Source organism: Arachis stenosperma, chromosome 7, assembly GCF_014773155.1.
Source record: "Arachis stenosperma cultivar V10309 chromosome 7, arast.V10309.gnm1.PFL2, whole genome shotgun sequence".
Lineage (NCBI taxonomy): Eukaryota > Viridiplantae > Streptophyta > Magnoliopsida > Fabales > Fabaceae > Arachis > Arachis stenosperma.
The window spans coordinates 11829461-11852777 of NC_080383.1; the positions used below are offsets into that span (position 1 = coordinate 11829461).

General features: G+C 37.7%; 1 non-coding gene across 1 annotated transcript; it reads right to left on the reverse strand.

The window, feature by feature from the left end:
• Window positions 1-1955: 1955 nt before the first annotated feature.
• Window positions 1956-2063, reverse strand: LOC130942290 (small nucleolar RNA R71). The gene has a single exon (XR_009070866.1). It is a non-coding gene; the product is annotated as a small nucleolar RNA R71 (small nucleolar RNA).
• Window positions 2064-23317: the final 21254 nt, after the last annotated feature.

Here is a 23317-nt window from a genome sequence, read left to right on the forward strand (position 1 = left end):
AAGTTTTTGGCGCCGTTGCCGGGGATTGTTTCGTGTATGGACAACTGACGGTTCATCTTGTTGCTTAGATTAGGTATTTTTCAGAATTCTTAAGAAGGAATTCTAGAGTTTCATGATGACCTGTTGAAATCTGGCTGGCTGAGAAGCCATGTCTAATCTTATTGGACCGAGGTTTCAACTGATCATCACAAGAGCTTATTGATCTCTATCAATCTTGCTATTGGAGCAATGATCTGCTAAGGCTTGGCTGGCCATTGGCCATGTCTAGTGTTTTGGACCGAAGCTTTCTTTGAAAGCTTGGCTGGCTGTGAAGCCATGTCTAATTCCTGGACCGGAGTCTTAGACTAGCATTGCAATGATTCCTGGAATCCAAATTAAGAATTCTGAAACTTTTATTTTCTATTTCCATATAATTTTCGAAAAAACACAAAAAAATTTCAAAATCATAAAAAACCAAAAATATTTAATGTTTCTTGTTTGAGTCTAGTGTCTAATTTTAAGTTTGGTGTCTTGCATGCATTGTTTATTTGATCTTGGTTCTATTTTCAAGTCAATAGTACAGGGAACTGAAGATTCAGAACATGCAGCAGAGGAATTACACAGAAAAAGCTGGGCGTTCAAAACGCCCAGTGAAGAAGGACAGACTGGCGTTTAAACGCCAGCCAGGGTGCCTGGTTGGGCGTTTAACGCCCAAAAAGGTAGTGCATTGTGCGTTGAACGCCAGAATGTGCACCATTCTGGGCGTTTAACGCCAGGATGGCACAAGGGGGAGGATTTTGTTTTCAAATCAATTTTTTTCAAGTTTTCATAGTTTTTCAAAATCAAATCTTTTTCAAATCATATCTTTTCAATCAAATGTTTTCAAAATCAATTTCTTTCCTTTTTCAAAGATACTTGCTAACAATTAACGATTTGATTGAACATTTCAAGTATGTTGCCTTTTCTGTTGAGAAAGGTTTAATGTTTGAATCATATCTTTTCTTGTTAGGCAAGTCATTAATTTTTAAAATCAAATCCTTTTAAAATTGTTTTCAAATCATATCTTCTCAATCATATCTTTTTAATCAAATCTCTTTCAAAACAGTTTTCAATCATATCTTTTTTATTTCTAATTTTAAAATCTTTTTCAAAAATTACTTGATTTCTTTCCCACTCTTGATTTTCGAAAATAAAATTAAAGTTTTTCAAAATGTTTTTAAAATCTTTTTAACTTAATTTTCGAAATTTCTTCCCCTCTTCTCACATCCTTCTATTTATGGAGTACCACTCCTCCTCAATGCACAATTCGAACTCTATCTCACTAAGTTCGAATTCTTCTACCTCTTTCTTCTATTATTCTGCTCCTCTGACACCTCAAGGAATCTCTATACTATGACATAGAGGATTCCACATTTTCTTGTTTTCTTCTCTTTCATATGAGCAGGAGCAAGGACAAAGGCATTCTTGTTGAAGCTGACCCTGAACCTGAAAAGACCTTGAAGCGAAAGCTAAGAGAAGCTAAGGCACAACTCTCTACAGAGGACCTAACAGAAATCTTCAAAGAAGAAGACATGGCAGCCGAAAACAACAACAATGCAAACAATGCAAGGAAGGTGCTGGGTGACTTTACTGCACCTACTCCCGACTTCTATGGGAGAAGCATCTCTATCCCTGCCATTGGAGCAAACAACTTTGAGCTTAAGCCTCAATTAGTTTCTCTAATGCAACAAAATTCCAAGTTCCATGGACTTCCATTGGAAGATCCTCATCAGTTCTTAGCTGAATTCTTGCAAATCTGTGACACTGTCAAGACTAATGGGGTTGACCCTGAGGTCTACAGACTTATGCTATTCCCTTTTGCTGTAAGAGACAGAGCTAGGACATGGTTGGACTCACAACCTAAAGAAAGCCTGGACTCATGGGAAAAGCTAGTCAGTGCCTTCTTGGCAAAGTTCTTTCCACCTCAAAAATTGAGTAAGCTTAGAGTGGAAGTCCAAACCTTCAGACAGAAGGAAGGAGAATCCCTCTATGAAGCTTGGGAAAGATACAAACAATTGATCAGAAAATGTCCTTCTGACATGCTTTCTGAATGGAGCATCATAGGTATTTTCTATGATGGTCTCTCTGAACTATCCAAGATGTCTTTGGATAGCTCTGCTGGAGGATCTCTTCATCTGAAGAAGACGCCTACAGAAGCTCAAGAGCTAATTGAAATGGTTGCAAATAACCAATTCATGTACACTTCTGAAAGGAATCCTGTGAACAATGGGACTAATCAGAAGAAAGGAGTTCTTGAGATTGATACTCTGAATGCCATATTGGCTCAGAAAAAAATATTGACTCAGCAAGTGAATTTGATTTCTCAAAGTCTGTCTGGAATGCAAAATGCATCAGTCAGTACTAAGGATGCTTCATCTGAAGAAGAAGCTTATGATCCTGAGAACCCTTCAATGGAAGAGGTGAATTACATGGGAGAACCCTATGGAAACACCTATAATTCCTCATGGAGAAATCATCCAAATCTCTCATGGAAGGATCAACAGAGACCTCAACAAGGTTTCAACAATAATAATGGTGGAAGAAACAGGTTTAGCAATGGCAAGCCTTTTCCATCATCTTCTCAGCAACAATCAGAGAATTCTAAGCAGAGCCACTCTGACTTGGCAACCATGGTCTCTGATCTAATCAAAACCACTCAAAGTTTTATGACTGAAACAAGGTCCTCCATTAGAAACTTGGAGGCACAAGTGGGACAGCTGAGCAAGAAAATTACTGAACTCCCTCCTAGTACTCTTCCAAGCAATACAGAAGAAAATCTTTGAGTGCAAGGCCATCAACATGGCCGAATTTGGAGAGGAAGGAGAGGAAGTGAACGCCACTGAGGAAGACCTCAATGGGCGTGCACTAGCCTCCACTGAGTTCCCCAATGAGGAACCATGGGAATCTGAGGCTCAAAATGAGACCATAGAGATTCCATTGGACTTACTTCTGCCTTTCATGAGCTCTGATGAGTATTCTTCCTCTGAAGAGGATGAGTATGTCACTGAAGAGCGAGTTGCTAAATACCTTGGAGCAATCATGAAGCTAAATGACAAGTTATTTGGAAATGAGACTTGGGAGGATGAACCCCCTTTGCTCACCAAAGAATTGGATGACTTGTCTAGGCAGAAATTACCTCAAAAAGAGGCAGGACCCTGGGAAGTTCTCCATACCTTGTACCATAGGCACCATGACCTTCAAGAAGGCTCTGTGTGACTTAGGGTCAAGTGTAAACCTCATGCCTCTCTCTGTAATGGAGAAGCTAGGAATCTTTGAGGTGCAAGCTGCAAGAATCTCACTAGAGATGGCAGACAACTCAAGAAAACAAGCTCATGGACTTGTAGAGGATGTTTTGGTGAAGATTGAAGACCATTACATCCCTGCTGATTTCATAGTCCTAGAGACTGGGAAGTGCATGGATGAAACCATCATCCTTGGCAGACCCTTCCTAGCCACAGCAAAGGCTGTGATTGATATTGATGGAGGTGAACTGATCATTCAAGTGAATAAAGAATCCTTTGTGTTTAAGGCTCAAGGATATCCCTCTGTCACCATGGAGAGGAAGCATGAAGAGTTTCTCTCAAATCAGAGTCAAACAGAGCCCCCACAGTCAAACTCTAAGTTTGGTGTTGGGAGGCCACAACCAAACTCTAAGTTTGGTGTTGAACCCCCACATTCAAACTCTAAGTTTGGTGTTGGGAGGTTCCAACATTGCTCTGAGAAAATGTGAGGCTCCATGAGAGCCACCTGTCAAGCTACTGACATTAAAGAAGCGCTTGTTGGGAGGCAACCCAATGTCATATTTTATCTATTTTCCTTTGTTATTTTATGTTTTCTGTAGGTTGATGATCATGAGAAGTCACAAAATCAATTGAAAAAGCAAAAACAGAATGAAAAACAGGAAGAAAAATAGCACACCCTGGAGGAAGAACCTACTGGCGTTTAAACGCCAGTGAGGCTAGCAGATGGGCGTTTAACGCCCAGTCTGGCACCATTCTGGGCGATTAACGCCAGAAAGGGGCACTAGACTGGCGTTAAACGCCAGGAAAGGGCAAGAACCTGGCGTTAAATGCCAGAAATGGGTACCTGCCCGGCGTTTAACGTCAGAATTGGCTAAAAACGCATCTTTGCATGCCATTTGGTGCAGGGATGACTTTTCCTTGACACCTCAAGATCTGTGGACCCCACAGGATCCCCACCTACCCCACCACCCTCTCTCTTCTTCACCCATTCACCAATCACCTCAATACCTCTTCCCCAAAAACCCTTCACCTATCAAATCCCATCTTTCTCTTCACCACTCACATCCATCCTTCATAAAACCCCACCTACCTCACACTTCAAATTCAAACCACTTTCCCTCCTAAACTCACCCTCCCATAGCCGAACCATGACCCTTCCCCTCACACCTATATAAACCCATCTTCACTCCTTCATTTTCACACACCCTAAACACCACTTCTCCCCCTCTTTGGCCGAACACAAAGCCATCCCCTTCTTCCTCATTTCTTCTTCTTCGACTCTCTTCTTTCTTCTTTTGCTCGAGGACGAGCAAACCTTTTAAGTTTGGTGTGGTAAAAGCGTTGCTTTTTCGTTTTTCCATAACCATTTATGGCATCCAAGGCCGGAGAAACCTCTAGAAAGAGGAAAGGGAAGGCAAAAGCTTCCACCTCCGAGTCATGGGAGATGGACAGATTCATCTCAAGGGTGCATCAAGACCACTTCTATGAAGTTGTGGCCTTGAAAAAGGTGATCCTCGAGGTCCCCTTTTCACTCAAAAAGGGTGAATATCCGGAGATCCGACATGAGATCTGAAGAAGAGGTTGGGAAGTCCTCACCAACCCCATTCAACAAGTCGGAATCTTAATGGTTCAAGAGTTCTATGCCAATGCATGGATCACCAAGAACCATGATCAAAGTGTGAACCCGGATCCAAAGAATTGGCTTACAATGGTTCGGGGGAAATACTTAGATTTTAGTCCGAAAAATGTGAGGTTGGCATTCAACTTGCCCATGATGCAAGGAGATGAACATCCTTACACTAGAAGGGTCAACTTTGATCAAAGGTTGGACCAAGTCCTCACAGACATTTGTGAAGAGGGTGCCCAATGGAAGAGAGATTCAGGAGGAAAGCCGGTTCAATTGAGAAGGCATGACCTCAAACCCGTGGCTAGAGGATGGTTGGAGTTTATCCAACGCTCAATCATTCCCACTAGCAACCGGTCTGAAGTTACTCTAGACCGGGCCATCATGATTCATAGCATCATGATTGGAGAAGAAGTGGAAGTTCATGAGGTCATAGCCCAAGAACTCTATAAGGTGGCGGACGAGTCCTCCACCTTGGCAAGATTAGCCTTTCCTCACCTCATTTGTCACCTCTGTTATTCAGTTGGAGTTGACATAGAGGGAGACACCCCCATTGATGAGGATAAGCCCATCACTAAGAAAAGGATGGAGCAAACAAGAGACCCCTCTCATCATCAAATCCCTGAGATGCCTCAAGGGATGCACTTTCCTCCACAAGACTATTGGGAGCAATTGAACACCTCCCTAGGAGAATTGAGTTCCAACATGGGACAACTAAGGGTGGAGCACCAAGAACATTCCATCCTCCTCCATGAAATTAGAGAAGATCAAAGAATCATGAGAGAGGAGCAACAAAGACAAGGAAGAGACATTGAGGAGCTCAAGCACTCTATAAGACCTTCAAGAGGAAGAACAAGCCGCCATCACTGAGGTGGACCCGTTCTTTAATCTCCTTGTTCTTTATTTTCCTGTTTTTTGAAATTTTCATGCTTATGTTTATCCATGTTTGTGTCTTATGATCATTAGTGTCTTAAGTGTCTATGCCTTAAAGTTATGAATGTCCTATGAATCCATCACCTTTCTTGAAAAAAAAATTGTTCTTAATTGAAAAAGAAAAAGAATTGCATGAATTTTGAATTTTATAACAGTTTAATTATTTTGATGTGGTGGCAACACTTTGGTTTTCTGAATGCATGCTTAAACAGTGCATATGTCTTTTGAATTTGTGATTCATGAATGTTGGCTCTTGAAAGAATGATGAAAAAGGAGACATGTTACTGAGGATCTAAAAAATCACCAAAATGATTCTTGAAGCAAGAAAAAGCAGTGAATACAAAAAAAAAGAAAAAAAAACGAAAAAAAAAAGAGAAAAAAAAAACGAACAAAAAAAAAAGAGAGAAAGAAAAAGAAAGGAATAAAGTTGTGATCCAAGGCAAAAAGAGTGTGCTTAAGAACCCTGGACACCTCTAATTGGGAACTCTAGCAAAGCTGAGTCACAATCTGAAAAGGTTCACCCAATTATGTGTCTGTGGCATGTATGTATCCGGTGGTAATAGTGGAAGACAGAGTGCTTTGGGCCACAGCCAAGACTCAATAAGTAGCTGTGTTTAAGAATCATCATACTTAGCTAGGAGAATCAATAACACTATCTGGATTCTGAATTCCTAAAGAAGCCAATCATTCTGAGTTTCAAAGGATAGAGTGAGATGCCAAAACTGTTCAGAGGCAAAAAGCTAAAAGCCCCGCTCATCTAATTAATACTGATCTTCATAGATGTTTTTGGAATTCATTGCATATTCTCTTCTTTTTATCTTATCTGATTTTCAGTTGCTTGAGGACAAGCAACAATTTAAGTTTGGTGTTGTGATGAGCGGATAATTTGTACGCTTTTTGGCATTGTTTTTAGTATGTTTTTAGTATATTTGGTTTAGTTTTTAGTATATTTTTATTAGTTTTTAGTTAAAATTCACTTTTCTGGACTTTACTATGAGTTTGTGTGTTTTTCTGTGATTTCAGGTGTTTTCTGGCTGAAATTGAGGGACCTGAGCAAAAATCTGATTCAGAGACTGAAAAGGACTGCAGATGCTGTTGGATTCTGACCTCCCTGCACTCGAAGTGGATTTTCTGGAGCTACAGAAGCCCAATTGGCGCGCTCTCAACGGCGTTGGAAAGTAGACATCCTGGGCTTTCCAGCAATATATGATAGTCCATACTTTGCCCAAGATTTGATGGCCCAAACCGGCGTCCAAAGTCACCTTCAGATTTCCCAGCGTTAAACGCACTACAAGAAAAACACCCATTCAGGTACACTTGAAAAGTGTAGCCAAAAGTGAAAAAAATGATGTCTTAGGCTACGGCTACGCTTTTTAGGCTACGGCTACGCTTTTCATGGTGATTCCTATTCGGCCGTTGCCTATTCTCAAAGGTTACGCTTTTCTGCACCAAGGGCTACGCTTTTGGCGTTTAGGAATAGGCTACGCTTTTCAAGTGATGCTCTCCATGACCAAAGGCTACGCTTTTCAGCTTTCGTTCTTCCAGAATAGGCTACGCTTTTTAACGCTACCGCATCACTTGTAAAGCGTAGCCACAGTGTATACTATATCTACTTTTTATAAGCGTAGCCTTAGGTCCTTCTTTTTTTTTCGTATACTATAGCTACTGTATATAAGCGTAGCCTTAGGTCCCTCTTTTTTTCATATACTATAGCTACTGTATATAAGCGTAGCCTTAGGTCCTTCTTTTTTTTTCTGTATATATATATATATATATATATATATATATATATATATATATATATATATATTATCTAATAATTATTAATACAACATAATAGTTAATATGATTACATGTATAAAGTAATTAAATATTACAAAATAAAAATAAAGACATAATTATACTAAATAATTACTTTATATAATAAAAATTGTCTCTAACCAAAATATATTTATAACATTGATCCAAAAGTACTAGAATGAAGTTAACTATAAAAATTCATACAACTCAAACTAAAGTAAGCATAGCCATATCAAAACCATAATATCACTTAGCCAATAAAAGTATCTTCTAATAAAAATCATTAGTCAACCATACATGTAAAGATTCTAAGTAGCATTCTATCTTAGCCAATAAACCACAATAATAGTCAGCTTAATCTTCATTGCTTAATCTTCATTGTTACCCTGCATAATTATATAGAAAAGTAGTTAAAAAAATAACATGGCTATACAACTTCAGAATACAACTTTCAGCCATAGCAATACAACTTCAGTGTTAATAAAGCCAACAAACATTTTCAGCCATAGCAATTAATGTAAATGCAAGTAAAAAACTATGAAACAAGGAATAGATAAGGACATACCACATCTAAGTTCAGAAAATGTGTTGATCCATGGCCGCTATTCGCATCAATAGGAGACTGTTGGGCATCTTGTAATAAAGCTTCTAGTTCTTCTGGCCTCATTCCAGGTTCCGATCGCTGCAGTAATAACTTGATCATATTTCGCAACCCATGAATCTCTTCGTCTTGTTTTTGCTGTTTGGCCTCTTGTTTTTGCTGTTGGGCCTCCATGTGTCCAAGTTTATCCTTCAGACTGGACACTTCCTCTTTGTGCTAATTCTTGATTTCATTAATTTCAGCATGTTTTTTTAAATCAGTCTTTGTCACAGATCTTCCATACAACCTTACCCGACCTGGTTGTTCTTTCCCGAATATGGCCTCAAATGCTTCCTCTTCTGTTTCACCAGCAGCTTGGCGGTGTTGGAAGTCTTCATGTATAGAAGAAACATTTTAATGTTTCCTTTTTTCAGTCAAATAATTCAGATTCAATTCATTTTCAATTACATTGGGTTTTGACTTTTTTTAATTACTATAATTAAAGAGACCAAAGAAATAAATGCCACCTCTCTTCAATCTAATCCTGTTTAATTACAGTTTCTTGAATCTCAATCAACAAAGATTAAAGTTAAAGTAGACAAACAATAATCATTTGTTATCACAATCATAATGTGGCATGCATCTTAATTAGATAGCACCAAAATTATTATATATGGTATTTCTAGCTTTGATGAAGTGGCATAATAGATAATGTCAAAGATTATATGCTCCAACAACAATTATATATATATATATATACCGAAAATCACAAATTGAATTTGTCAACGTGAATTACAATGCACATGGATATAATCTTCGGATGGACTGGGACTCTCTTGTATGGTAAAATCTGTAACTTTATACCTTATAGAAACCTTTAAACTTGTATATATATATGAATATATGTCAAAACAGATTTTTTAAGCCATAGCTAAAGCGTTTCTCCCTTTAGTTTTGCAAATACTATTAATATCCACAGAGAAAAGGGGTTGGGGGAGGAAAAATAAAGTCATAAAGTATTGTGGATTTTAGCTTAGCATGTCATGAGATATTCCTTGTGTACTAGGCCATAGTCCCACACTAAGCAAACATTTACTTCAACCCCATAACCTTGGAATATGTAGAACATTAAGATATGACTACTGTTAAGGCTTTCAGAATTTTAGGATAGCAATGTCATCAAGGAAAAGACAGGCACTTCAATAATTAGAAATTAGCTTCTATAACTCATTTGGGCACCATTTCCGAATCAAAATTTGAGATCTACAAGCATGTTACCTGATTAACAGCAGAATAAGCAAATAAGAAATTAAGATATTTGTTTCCCTCTGGATCCCACACAGCAACTCCCTTTGCTTGAGAAAACACAATGGGAATTGGATGGTAACTGCATTTGAATCAGAAAAGATCATTTCAATTATCAGCCTAAAATAATTAGTTAAGTTAAACTCATTAACAATTAATATAAATAAATAAAAAAAAGAAGTCTCAAAACCAAGGCAAATCCCCATCATCCTTCTCTTTGTTAAAAATAAAAATAAAATGCTCAATAGTGATAAACTCAGACCAAATGGCACTCGAATGTATTTGAAATAAGCTGAGGAGCATAAAGAAAACATAAATTCATAGTCTCTACTGAAGTGATACACCATTAAGCAGACAAAGAGGTATTATTACTCGCAATTAATCCCTTTTTCATTTTCTGAGTAGAATTGAGGATCTAACCCGATCAAAGAGAAACACATAAAGATAAGAATAGTTAATTAATTTGGTCCCTCCATATATAAAAAATCCAAATTAAAGTTAATTAATTTGCTATACTATGTCATTTGCCAAACATGTAATAATTAAGGCTATATATAGCTTCCTTCTTTTTCTCTATGCATATACAAGTAGAACCATCTACTTTGCTCTCTTGTTACCTCCAATAATGCAACCATCTGCCATATCATACATATGTCATTGAACAAACACAACACTAATAGCACTATAAGTAGGACAATTTATCCTAAAGACATAATAAAAATTGATTATACCTATTTAGAGCAAACAAAAATATGTAACTTATATACCACAAATTTGTAAAGTTACACCTCCAACTATTAAAAATTCTCCATCGTATAAATATGTTTGGGTAGATGGTTTGGAAGTGCCTTTACCCTTTAATATTAGTATTACAGATTTATGCTTGTGCTTTTGGTCATCTACTAATCTTGCTGCCACTCTTGTTTCTTATACCCTATGGTTTATCCCAACTATGTAATGCTCAGAAAGCCAATTACTGCACTAACAATTTAAAAGAAAAAAAAAGGATCAAAGAGAAACATTTAATCAAGTACAAAAACTTTCAAAACAAAAAGTGTTTCAATATTACACACATAACACATTAAATCATTCACCTATTCAAGAAATCAACTTCAGTCTCAGAAAAGAATTACCACAAGAATCAGCAACTGAGGGAAAAATTGTAGTTTTAGTCAAAAGGGGTATAAGTAACTATAATGTCCCCATTTTTATAGATGAATACCTAGATTTCTACAATGGAGATGTCAAACAATCAGATTTCTACAACTGAGGCATCCTAAACCCAATTCATACCTGAAGTAGAAGATCCTGTGCTTGAAAAAGATGAAGAAGTTGCAGAAGACAAATTAAACTCTCTTTGGGTTTATTGCTGACAAGCACCTGAGATAATATTTATTCTGATGAGGACACCATAAAACTAGCAAGGAATCAGAAATTTCCTTAACAAAGTCCACAAACTCTTTGTATCACTTCTGTACAAAACAACAATTGTTATTATTAATATTATTAATTTCTTATACTATGTTCTGTATTAATTATTAATTTAAAAAAGCTTTTAAATATATCAGTATATCAATATTTTAATAAATTTTAATTATTAATTTTAATTATATATATTATAGCTTAAATAACATAGTCTTTTTATATTTATTGGTATTTACAAGGTTATTGCCTTTGTTGAAGGCTCACCTAATATGGCTACATAAACAGGATTGTATATGATTGGTTTTCATGTTAATCATATTTCTTTCTTTCAATTCAATTTACAATTCAGCTCACCTTTCTTCTTCCTCTTCTACTTCTTCTCTACTCCTTGTCTTCTTTTCATTCTTTACATTCTTCACACCATTTCTGTTTCTGGCTAACCAAGAAACAATTCAAACTGCAAAAACTCTGTTAGAAACAGGAAGCTGAAAATAGAGAAACGAAACCCAACTTATTCATTGAGAAATAACAGAAACAAAAGCTTATTAACGCTGCATTTGGATTCAGTCTCAGAAACAAAAATTCAGAGAAAATAGAAGCCCTAAAATAACAGCATGCATGTTATCAAATTACAGTTCACAGACCCATATTTCAGAGATTAAAAGCCCCAAATTAAAACCCCTAAAATAGGAACCCTAAGCCACTGAAGCAAATAGAAATCAATACATACCTATTCAATGATGTGAGCACAGCGAAGACGATGATGAGAAGCACGAAGATGACGATGGTGAGAGCAGCGCAGCGACGATGGTGAGAGCAGCGCAGCGACGATGGTGAGGGCCGCACAGCGACGATCAGTGCAAGCGATGGCGAAGAGGAGATGACGACGGTCAATGTGGAGAGTAGTGCAGGTGAGTTGTGAGTGGGAGGCGATGACTCTCAATGGCAAGAGCGAAAGGGTTTCCGCTTGTAGTGAGGCGGTCAATGGCGAGAGTGAGAGGGTGAATGGCGAGACCGAGAGTGGGAGGGTCAATGGCGAGCGTGAGTGGGGGGCGACGATGGTAAGCTATCAAGGGTGACTGAGCTATCGAGGGTTTACGCACGAGGATGAAGGTGACTGAGCTATCGAAGGTGACTGAGACTCGAGAAGTTTAATTTGCTAAGTTTTACTAAGTGTTAAGGTCATCACTCATCATCAGTTTGCTTTCAGGAAAAACAAGGAAAAAAATTACTAAGTGTTAAGTTTTTGACTTTAGAGATATTAGGCATCACTTTTGAAACGCACCCAAAACTTAACAAATAGGCTATCCTTTAAAAGCGTCTCCTTTGATATGAAAAGTGAACCTATAGATATCAACCTACGGCTACGCTTTTTAAGTGATATCTTTAATACTTAAGGCTACGCTTTTTAAATGATGCTACATTTGTGTATCCTTTTCTCTTATAAAAAGGCAACACAGAGAAAAGCGTAGCCTATTCTATGAATAGGCTACGCTTTTCAAATGTAGCCTAAAAAAAGTGTGGCTGAATGGGTATTTTTCTTGTAGTGACGCCGGAACTGGCACCAAAATGGGAGTTAAACGCCCAAACTGGCATAAAAGCTGGCGTTTAACTCCAAGAAGAGTCTCTACACGAAAAATGCTTCATTGCTCAGCCCAAGCACACACCAAGTGGGCCCGGAAGTGGATTTTTATGTCATTTACTCATCTTTGTAATCCTTAGGCCACTAGTTCCCTATAAGTAGGACCTTTTACTATTGTATTTTTATCTTTCAATCTATCTTTCAATCTTAGGATCTTTTGATCATGTTTTTATGATTGAACCCTCTTTGGGAGGCTGGCCATTCGGCCATGCCTAGACCTTGTTCTTATGTATTTTCAACGGTGGAGTTTCTACACACCATAGATTAAGGTGTGGAGCTCTGCTGTACCTCGAGTATTAATGCAATTACTATTGTTCTTCTATTCAATTCCGCTTGTTCTTTGTCCAAGATATCACTTGTTCTTCAACTTGATGAATGTGATGATCCGTGACACTCATCATCATTCTCACCTATGAACGTGTGACTGACAACCACCTCCGTTCTACCTTAGATTGGGTGAATATCTCTTGGATTCCTGATACACGATGCATGGTTGATCGCCTGACAACCGAGTGCTCGCCTGACAAACGAGCCAGCCATTCCGTGAGATTAGAGTCTTCGTGGTATAGGCAAGAACTGATGGCGGCATTCAAGAAAATCCGGAAGGTCTAACCTTGTCTGTGGTATTCTGAGTAGGATTCAATGATTGAATGACTGTGACGTGCTTCAAACTCCTGAAGGCGGGGCGTTAGTGACAGACGCAAAAGAATCACTGGATTCTATTCCGGCCTGATCGAGAACCGACAGATGGATAGCCGTGCCGTGACAGGGTGCGTTGAACATTTCCACTGAGAAGATGGGAGGTAGCCACTGACAACGGTGAAACCCTTGCATAAGCTTGCCATGGAAAGGAGTAAGAAGGATTGGATGAAGACAGTAGGAAAGCAGAGAGACGGAAGGGACCAAGTATCTTCACACGCTTATCTGAAATTCCTACCAATGAATTACATAAGTATCTCTATCTTTATCTTTATGTTTTATTCATCATCTATACCCATTTGAGTCTGCCTGACTAAGATTTACAAGGTGACCATAGCTTGCTTCATACCAACAATCTCCGTGGGATCGACCCTTACTCGCGTAAGGTTTATTACTTGGACGACCCAGTGCACTTGCTGGTTAGTTGTGCGGAGTTGTGATAGAGAGTTGAGATTGCAATGAGCGTACCATGTTGATGGCGCCATTGATGATCACAATTTCGTGCACCACACCACCCGGCTGGAAAAATGCAAATCAAGACAAAAACGGCTGTAAAAGTAAAGTTTAGGATCCTAGAATCTATTCTGACATTCAACACTCCGGGAGCCTTGAAACTTGTTTGAAACTGCTCAAGGGCTTTACGTGCCTTGTTTGGGACCCCGAAGGCTATTGGAATTCCAAACATTGGTGGAAATTTCTGGATGAATTCAAGTACAAGCCACAATAACAGGAAGTTCATCAAATGTCCAACTTAAGGACTTTAACTAAAAGTGCTAGGTAGGAGACAACCCACCATGATATGATCGTTCCTTTTTCAGTTTTAATTATAGTCTGTTTTGTTTGTTTTTGAGTTTTATTTTATTTCATTGAACCTGGAACTATTCATAACATCTGCATCAACATCTGCATATTGCGTTTTGCATTTTGCATAAAAAAACTGAACAGAAAGTTGCGTGGGAACTGTGCAAGAAGTGTGCCAATCGCACAAGCATCACCACATGTACGCGTCCCCCACGCGTACGCGTCATTTGAGATTTTGGCCCTTCACGCGTCCGCGTCATTGACACGCATGCGTGGCCTTGAAAAATCGACGTAAAAGGTATTTCGGCCAAAAGTTAGGATGGCTTGGTGCTGGCACTGTGCCCGGGGCACAAATCGCATTACGCGAACGCGTCGTGGACGCGTGCGCATCACTTTCACAATAAGCCCTACCACGCGTGCACGTGCCTGACGCGCACGCGTCATATGACATGTTGTCACACATCCGAAAACGAACAGAGGGTTGTGCGAGTGCCACGTTGCCCTCGCGCTAGTAGCACAAACACGGTCACGCGTACGCGTGACCGACACCTACGCGTCGCCCCCCTCAGTGTGCAACTCAAGCATACGCGTAGTCTACGCGTACGCGTCGTGCGCGCAACACACCCAGAACCCTGCGCAACCCTGTTTTCTTATCTTATCTTTCCGAATCCTAATTTCCTTCTCTCTGCTTTCTACTTCTTTCTTTCCTTTCTTCACTCTTTTCTTCTTCTTATCATATTTTCTTCACCTCCGATTCTCCATTACCTCTCTTTCTCACCTTCTTCCCAATGTCTTTTCTTTCTATTTTCTTTTTCTTCTTCTTTTTTATTTCTTTTTTCATTATTCTAATTGGTGTTAGAAATCTAAATTGGGTGATTATTTTCCTATAATTGGTTGTGGATTATTAAGGAATTGTTTGACAATTATTATTAATTATCTTTGGATTGCTTGTATGCTTTCAGTTTTAATTCTTTCCTTATCATATTAAACATGCATACTAAGTGTTTGTTAAAAAGTCCGTATTGCATTGTGCATTCTTCATTATTCTATCCTTCTACTCTAATGCCTGTTTTTTCACAAAACCCTTTCCACATTTTATTAATTAAATATAATTGTCAATACAAACATTATTGTTAGTTTCTTGCGACTGATAATATATTTTGGCTTTTAATGCTTGATCTATGCTACTCGTGCCTTTGTGCGCATGCCAATAAACATCTTGCATTTAATTGCCTCAATTTATCATGCTATGTTTCCATTGATGTCCTAATTTCATGGAGTCGCGACCATGTGTTAATGACATTCTTCTTTACTTTGGCATGATTATCACTCGTACTGCCTTCTCCCTTGCTCTATCCCTTTGACTTCATGTCCCTTTCTCTTCTCCCTTTTCAGGATGGCCACCAGGAAGGGTAAAGAGAAAGACTCTACAACGAGCACCAGCTGAGGAACCACAACCCCCGCCCACCTTCACATCTTTGCATGCACCGAGGACGGTGCAATCTTTAAGTGTGGGGAGGTCGATACCGATCTCCATAGGTTAGTTACTCTTCTATCTCAACACCAATGTTTTATTTTCTTTGTTTATTCATTGTTGCATTTGCATATTTTCTTGATTTTGTGCATATTTTACCACTTGGGTGAAGTAACATTTTCTTTTTCAAGAAAATTTTTATAGCATTTCACTAATTTGAATTAAACTTTTTGAAAAATTTGTTTGAAGAAATTTTATTTTGGAACATGGTTTTAGAGCTCGAACACACAAAACCCGTAAGATTTTGAGCCTATTTGATTGGTTGCATCTTATCAACCAATATTTTATTTTTGGTGTGTGTTATTCTCTCTAAAATTGTGATCTTTGTCTTGTTTGATTCTATATTTCCATGGTTTAATGTATGCATGCACTTGTGTGATTGAGGCCTTGTTTCACTAAGCTTACATACCCATATGGCCTTACCCTTCATTATCCCTTGCAAACCAATGTTGAGTCTATTTTACCCCTTTGTTCTTTACTTTAGCTCATCACTAACTCTAAGCTGAAAACAATAATGTCCTTAATTTGAATCCTTGATTAGCTTAGACTAGTGAGAGTACTCATGAATTAAGTGTGGGAAAAGTGGGTTTGAAAACATTTGGTTTGGGAATTGAGTATGTTAGACTTTGTATGAAAATGTGAAAAATGTTAAAAACATGTTTATGCATTCAATACTTTAATCATATGCATTGAAAAAGAAAAAAAAATAGATTAAGAAAAGAAAAATAGAAAAAAAATAAAAAAAAAGAGAGAAAAAGAAAAGAAAAAAAAGCAAATAATAAAAAGGGGACAAAATGCCCCAAGTTAAGTAATAATATCAATGCATATGAGTTGTACTTAAATTTGGGATGCATGAATGTGTGGTAAACATAGTTAATGGGCAGTTAGATCTTGAATTGTGATTACATGGATTGTCTTAAGTTAGGTGGGAAAAGTTTAAGTTAATTAAGGATTCATATTTTAGTCTACTTGACCAAATACAATCCTACCTTGACCTTGACCCCATTACAACCCCTTAAAAGACCTCTTGATATGTGTATTTATGTATTAAACTTTTGTTTATTGGTAGAAGAAGAGCAAGCCTTAGAAAGCAAGGTTAGTAGAGAATTGAGAGAATCGAACCTTAAACACATGAGCGATTAGAGTGCATACACTTCTAGTGAGGGTTCGATGCTCGATTCCTTGTTCCCTGCTTTCATGAGATATTTTCTTCTTGCAAGTTATTTGTACTTTATTTTGTGATTTGAATTAGTGAAATCCAGTTCATATTTGTTCTTGAAAGATTTATTTACTTTTTCACCAAGTAGATAGAATCATTTTAGCATGTAGTTGCATTCACATTCAGAGGTTGCATTGTTGAGTCTTACTTTTCCCTACTCATTTATTTTATCTCCTTAAGCTAAGCATGAGGACATGCTAATGTTTAAGTGTGGGGAGGTTGATAAACCATTATTTTATTATTCATATTGTGTTTAATTGAGTGGTTTTTATCAAGTTTTTACCCACTTATTCATATAATTAGCATGTATTTACAATTCTTTCCCAAATTTTTCTATGATTGAAAACTTGCTTCCTAGAGATCTTTTAATTACCTATTTTTATTCCCCTTTATATCATTCGATGCCGTGATCTGTGTGTTAAGTGTTTCAGGCTTCAAATGGCAGGAATGGCTTAGAGAATGGAGATGAAGCTTGCAAAAAGGGAAGGAGCACAAGAAATAAAGGAAACAACCAACGAACAGTGACGCGCACGCATGGCTGACGCGTGCTTGACGCATACGCGTGGATTGGAGTTTGCGCAAATGACGCGAGCGCGTGCCTGACGCGCACGCGTGGAGAGGAAAATCGCTGAATGACGCGTACGCGTGACTGACGCGTATGCATGACCTACGCGATCTGCAGAAATTACAGAATGCACTGGAGACAGTTTCGGGCCACGTTTTGACCCAGAGTTCGGCACAAAAACACAGATTAAAGTCAGGGAACATGCAGAGACTCAAGAGAGGAGATCATAAACATAATTTTAGGTTTAGATGTAGTTTTTTGGAGAGAGAGAGGCTCTCTCCTCTCTCTTAGGATTTAGGATTAGGATTCCTCTTAAAGGAATTAGGATTTTTCCTTCTCAATTTTCAGGTTCAATGTTCCTTTTATCTATTTTCTCAATTTAGTTTATGAACTTTTCATGTTAGGATTTTCTTAATTAATATAATTTGAGGTATTTCAGACTCATGATTGTTTTACTCTATTTATGATTTATTTTTTCCTTTTGGCTTTGGTTGATTAATTGGTAACTCTTGAGTTGTCAAACTTATCGTGATTGATAATTGATATATTTGCTGATTGATTTAGATTCCTATAACTCTAGTCTTTCCTCAGGAGTTGGCTAGGACTTTAGGTGTTAAATTAATTTATCCACGTGACTGACCTTCATAGTTAGAGGTTGACTGAGTGGGAGCAAAAATATAATTCTCATCACCATTGATAAGGATAACTAGGATAGGACTTCCAGTTTTCATACCTTGCCAAGAGTTTTATAAGTTATTAATTTATCAATTTCTGCAATTTATTTCTCTTGTTCAAACCCTTTTCAAAACCTAAAAATACTATTTTCCATAACCGATAATAAAACTCACCTCCCTGCAATTTCTTGAGAAGACGACCCGAGGTTTGAATACTTCAGTTTATAAATTTTATTGGCTTTGTTACTTGTGACAACCAAACGTTTGTACAAAAGGATTTTCTGTTGGTTTAGAAGCTATACTTACAACGCGATTATATTTGTGAATTTCTTTACCGATAGGGAATCCGATCATCATGGGACGAAATTGAAGGGAAAAGAAAAAGAAAATAAAATAGATTTATTAATAAAAAAATTAATTAAAAAAGAAAAATTATTTAATCTAAGTAATCAAATAGTTGAGGCAACACCAAACTTAATTTCAAAAATTAAGAAAAAGACTAAACTAGGTTAAATTCAAAATTTTATAGAAATAAATCAAGCAAAACTAATGTAAAAAAGTGCCTAATCTAAGCAATCAAACAACTAAAGTTGTCAATCACAGTCAATCCCTGACAACGGCGCTAAAAACTTGGTGTAAAATTTATAACCCACAAACTAACAGGCAAGTGCACTGGGTCGTACCAAGTAGTACCTCAAGTGAATGAAGCTCGATCCCACGAGGATTGATAGACTACGCAACAATGGTTAAGTGATTTACTTAGTTAGACAAATAGAAAATGGTGTTTTGAGAGTTCAAAAGCATTAAATAGTAAATTCAGAGATTTAGAAAGCAGGTAGTGAATGGGTTGTGAAATATATGAGTAAAACAGTTAAGGTTTCAGAGATATTTATGTTCTGGATTAACTTTTTTACCAACTATTTTAATCATGCAAGATTCGATTCATGGCAAACTATATGTGACTAAACCTTAATTCCTTAGACCTTTTTAGTCTCCTCTAACCTTCATCAACCGCCAATTCCTTGGTCACTTGATTCCAATTAGGGGCTTAAGTTCAAATCTAGTTTATGTGCCTCAGAAATCCTAATTACCCAAATATAAGATTATATGTCACGTATCTCGTTAAGTCTAGATACTTAAAAATTTATGATAAATTGGTTTTAAACTATTCTTCAAGTGAAGAACTTTTGCAAGTTTTACAAGAACTCAAATAGAATAAGGGTCATACTTCTGTTCCACCCAGATTCATAAGATAAAGAATGAAAATAATTCTTAAAATTGAAATCAAAACATGAATTAAAATAGAACAGTAATAGTATTAATCCATAGAATAAACAGAGCTCCTAACCTTAACAATGGAGGTTTAGTTGCACATGGTTCATAGAGAAAAATTAGGGTTCTGTAAAATTGTAAAGTGCGGAATGAGGTATGAGAGAAGAGATTGAGCCCGAAGAGCTTTTTTTTTCCTTTTATATCTAATCCTAATTAATGTAAATTATATTTTCTAAAACTAAATAATAACTTTTCCTATTTATAAATAAAATAAAAACTTAATCAAAATATAAAATAGGATCTTCGAATGCTTCTTGCTACGTGAGGATGGCAATCACTAAAGGCTGGCGCCTAACTTCACAATTGTGAAGTTAGGCGTGAAGGGGGCAGCAAGCAATTAGGCATGTTGATTGTGTCTTGGTGCCTAACTTGGGAAAAGCCAAGTTAGGCGCCACTTATACAGCATGCTTTTGGCGTGTGGAGCTTTCCTTTGGCGCCTAACTTGGAGAATCCCAAGTTAGGTGCCACCCTTGCCGAATTGCTGGAGAAGAAGTGTACACTATTATACATCACTAAAAATCTCTGAAAGTTAGCTTTTCAATGCCATTAGAACCACATCAATTGGACCTCTGTAACTCAAGTTATTTCTGTTAGAGTGCAGGGAGGTCATGGTTGATAGCATCATTCACTTTCTTCTCTTTTTCTACAGAAACTCCATCAAATCCATCTGAATGCTACCTGAAATAAACAAAATTACATATGACTCAAAGTAGAATCCATAGTGGCTAAAAGATATTTAAATCTTGATTAAACTCAACAATTTGAATGCAAATTCACTAGAATAAGATAGGAAAGATGCACACGCATCATACCTCCCCCTCCAATCATCAACACTAGCAGAATCCTTCACCAGGAACTTAGCTGGGATTTTCAAACCCATACTATACATGTCAGTCAAGAATGATATACTGGATTTCATTCAACTTATTAGTTGCTCATGTACTACAATCTCCACTTTGGAAGGCTGTGATAGACAAGGAATTTGCTGCACTCATGAGATATCAAACCTGGAGTTTAGTTCCAGGTACATCAAATGTCACCCCATTAAATGTTACTGGGTGTTTAGAATCAAACGACATCCTAATGGCATAGTGAAAAAATACAAAGCATGAGTGGTTGCAAAGGGGTTCCACCAAAGAGAAGGACTTGACTATGACCAGGTGTTCAATTCAGTTGTCAAGCCAGCAACTGTTTGGACAATACTCACAATGGCAGTGGCACATGATTGGAAGGTGAGAGAATTCGATTTTAATAATGCATTTCTAAATGGAGATCTATATGAAAGGGTGTATATGATATAGTCAGAAGGCTATGAATTTGGCTCAGGCTTGGTGTGTGGTGCACGAAATTGCAATCACACTTTTGCAATCCGCACAACTAACCAGCAAGTGCACTGGGTCGTCCAAGTAATACCTTACGTGAGTAAGGGTCGAATCCCACGGAGATTGTTGGCTTGAAGCAAGCTATGGTTATCTTATTAATCTTAGTCAGGATACCAATAGGATTCTTTAGCCTTGATGTAAAAGGAATAATTGTTACGCAGTAATGGAAAATATGTTAGAGTTTTGGAGATGCTTTGTCTTCTGAATTCCTATAACATAATGCTTCCTCACTTTCAAAAGTGCAAAGTTCCTTCCATGGCAAGCTGTATGTAGGGTGTCACCGTTGTCAATGGCTACTTCCCATCCTCTCAGTGAAAATGGTCCAAATGCTCTGTCACAGCACGGCTAATCATCTGTTGGTTCTCGATCATGTCGGAATAAGATCCATTGATCCTTTTGCGTCTGTCACTACGCCCAACAATCGCAAGTTTGAAGCTCATCACAGCCATTCAATCCTTGAATCCTACTCGGAATACCACAGACAAGGTTTAGACTTTTCGGATTCTCATGAATGCCGCCATCAATTCTAGCTTATACCACGAAGATTCTGATTAAGAAATCTAAGAGATACTCATTCAATCTGATGTAGAACAGAGGTGGTTGTCAGGCACACATTCATGGATTGAGGAAGGTGATGAGTGTCACGGATCATCACCTTCTTCATAGTGAAGCGCGAATGAACATCTTAGATAGGAACAAGCATGTTTGAATGGAAAACAGAAATAATTGCATTAATTCATCGAGACGCTGCAGAGCTCCTCACCCCCAACAATAGAGTTTAGAGACTCATGCCGTCAAAGAGTATAAAATTCAGATCTAAAAATGTCATAAGATCCAAAATAAGTCTCTAAAAGTTGTTTAAATACTAAACTAATAACCTAGGTTTACAGAAAATGAGTAAACTAAGATAATTGGTGCAGAAATCCACTTCTGGGGCCCAGTTGGTGTGTGCTGGGGCTGAGACTTAAGCTTCTCACGTGCCTGGACTATTTTTGGAGTTGAACGCCAGGTTGTAACCTGTTTCTAGCGTTGAACTCCAACTTGTAACCTGTTTCTGGCGCTGAACGCCAGACTGCAACATGGAACTGGCGTTGAATGCCAGTTTACGTCGTCTATTTTCGCGCAAAGTATGGACTATTATATATTGCTGGAAAGCCCTGGATGTCTACTTTCCAACCCAATTGAGAGCACGCAAATTAGACTTTTGTAGCTCCAAAAATTCCATTCTGAGTGCAGAGAAGTCAGAATCCAACAGCATCAGCAGTCCTTTTTCAACCTGAATCAGATTTTTGCTCAACTCCCTCAATTTCAGCCAGAAAATATCTGAAATCACAGAAAAACACACAAACTCATAGTAAAGTCCAGAAATATGATTTTTGCCTAAAAACTAATAAAAATCTACTAAAAACTACTAAAACATACTAAAATCTACATGAAATTATCCCCAAAAAGCGTATAAAATATCTGCTCATCAGTGTGTAGCCTAAATAAAGCTCTCTATGGGTTTAAGCAACCTCCACGTAAGTGGTACTTTAAGTTGAGCAACACATTAAAGGGCTTTGGCTTTCAGAGTATAGTGACTGACCCGTGCCTTTTTGTTTTCCATAGCTCCACCTCCACCATGTACCCCTTTGCTTATGTTGATGACATCTTAGTGACTGAGAAAAATTCAGAGAAAATCGATATGCTAATTACACAGCTCAACATAGTGTTTAGCTTGAAGGACCTAAGAGAGATGAATTTCTTTTTGGGGATTAAAGTGACTCGAACAGAACTCAGGCAGCATGATTCTAAAATAGTCCAAGTACACCAAGGACTTACTTAAAAAGGAAGGCATGGCAGATGCACGATCAGTGCCTACACCAATTATGAGCAGCTTCAAACTTTCAATTTCCTCTGGCAGTGCCTTTGAAGATCCTTCCTTATATTATTCTGTGATATATATAGAGCTGTAGTTTTCGACAATTACGTGACTGAACATTGCATATGCAGTGAATAAAGTGTCACAATATATTCATGCTCCCACTAATGTGCATTAGAAAGCAGTAAAGACAAAAATGCGGTACTTGGTAGGAATAGTAGACATGGGTCTCCAACTTCACAAGTGCAAGGATCTCAGAATCTTAGCATTTTGTGACTCTAATTGGGCCTCTGATGCTGATGATCAGAAGTCAACTTCAGGGTATTGTATCTTCCTATTATCTAATTTCATATGTCAGTCTAGTCGCAAACAAGCAGTAGTTTCAAGGTCGCTAGCTCAGAAGCGGAGTTTAGGGCCTTTGTTGATGTTATGACTGACATGATTTGGGTTCAAAAAACTGACTCTCTCCCTTTTTCCCTCTCCCTCTCCCTCTCCCTCTCCCTCTCTTTCTCTCTCTATAAAAATATTTAAGGAAAAAATCGACTTTCTCTCTCTCTCTATTTTGTTAGGTAAACAATTATTTTTGTAAACAATGTGAACAATGGGCTTTAGAATTGATCCAATAAAATAAAAAAGTATTCCACCCCCAAAATCACATAAACCTTAACATTAGGATAATCA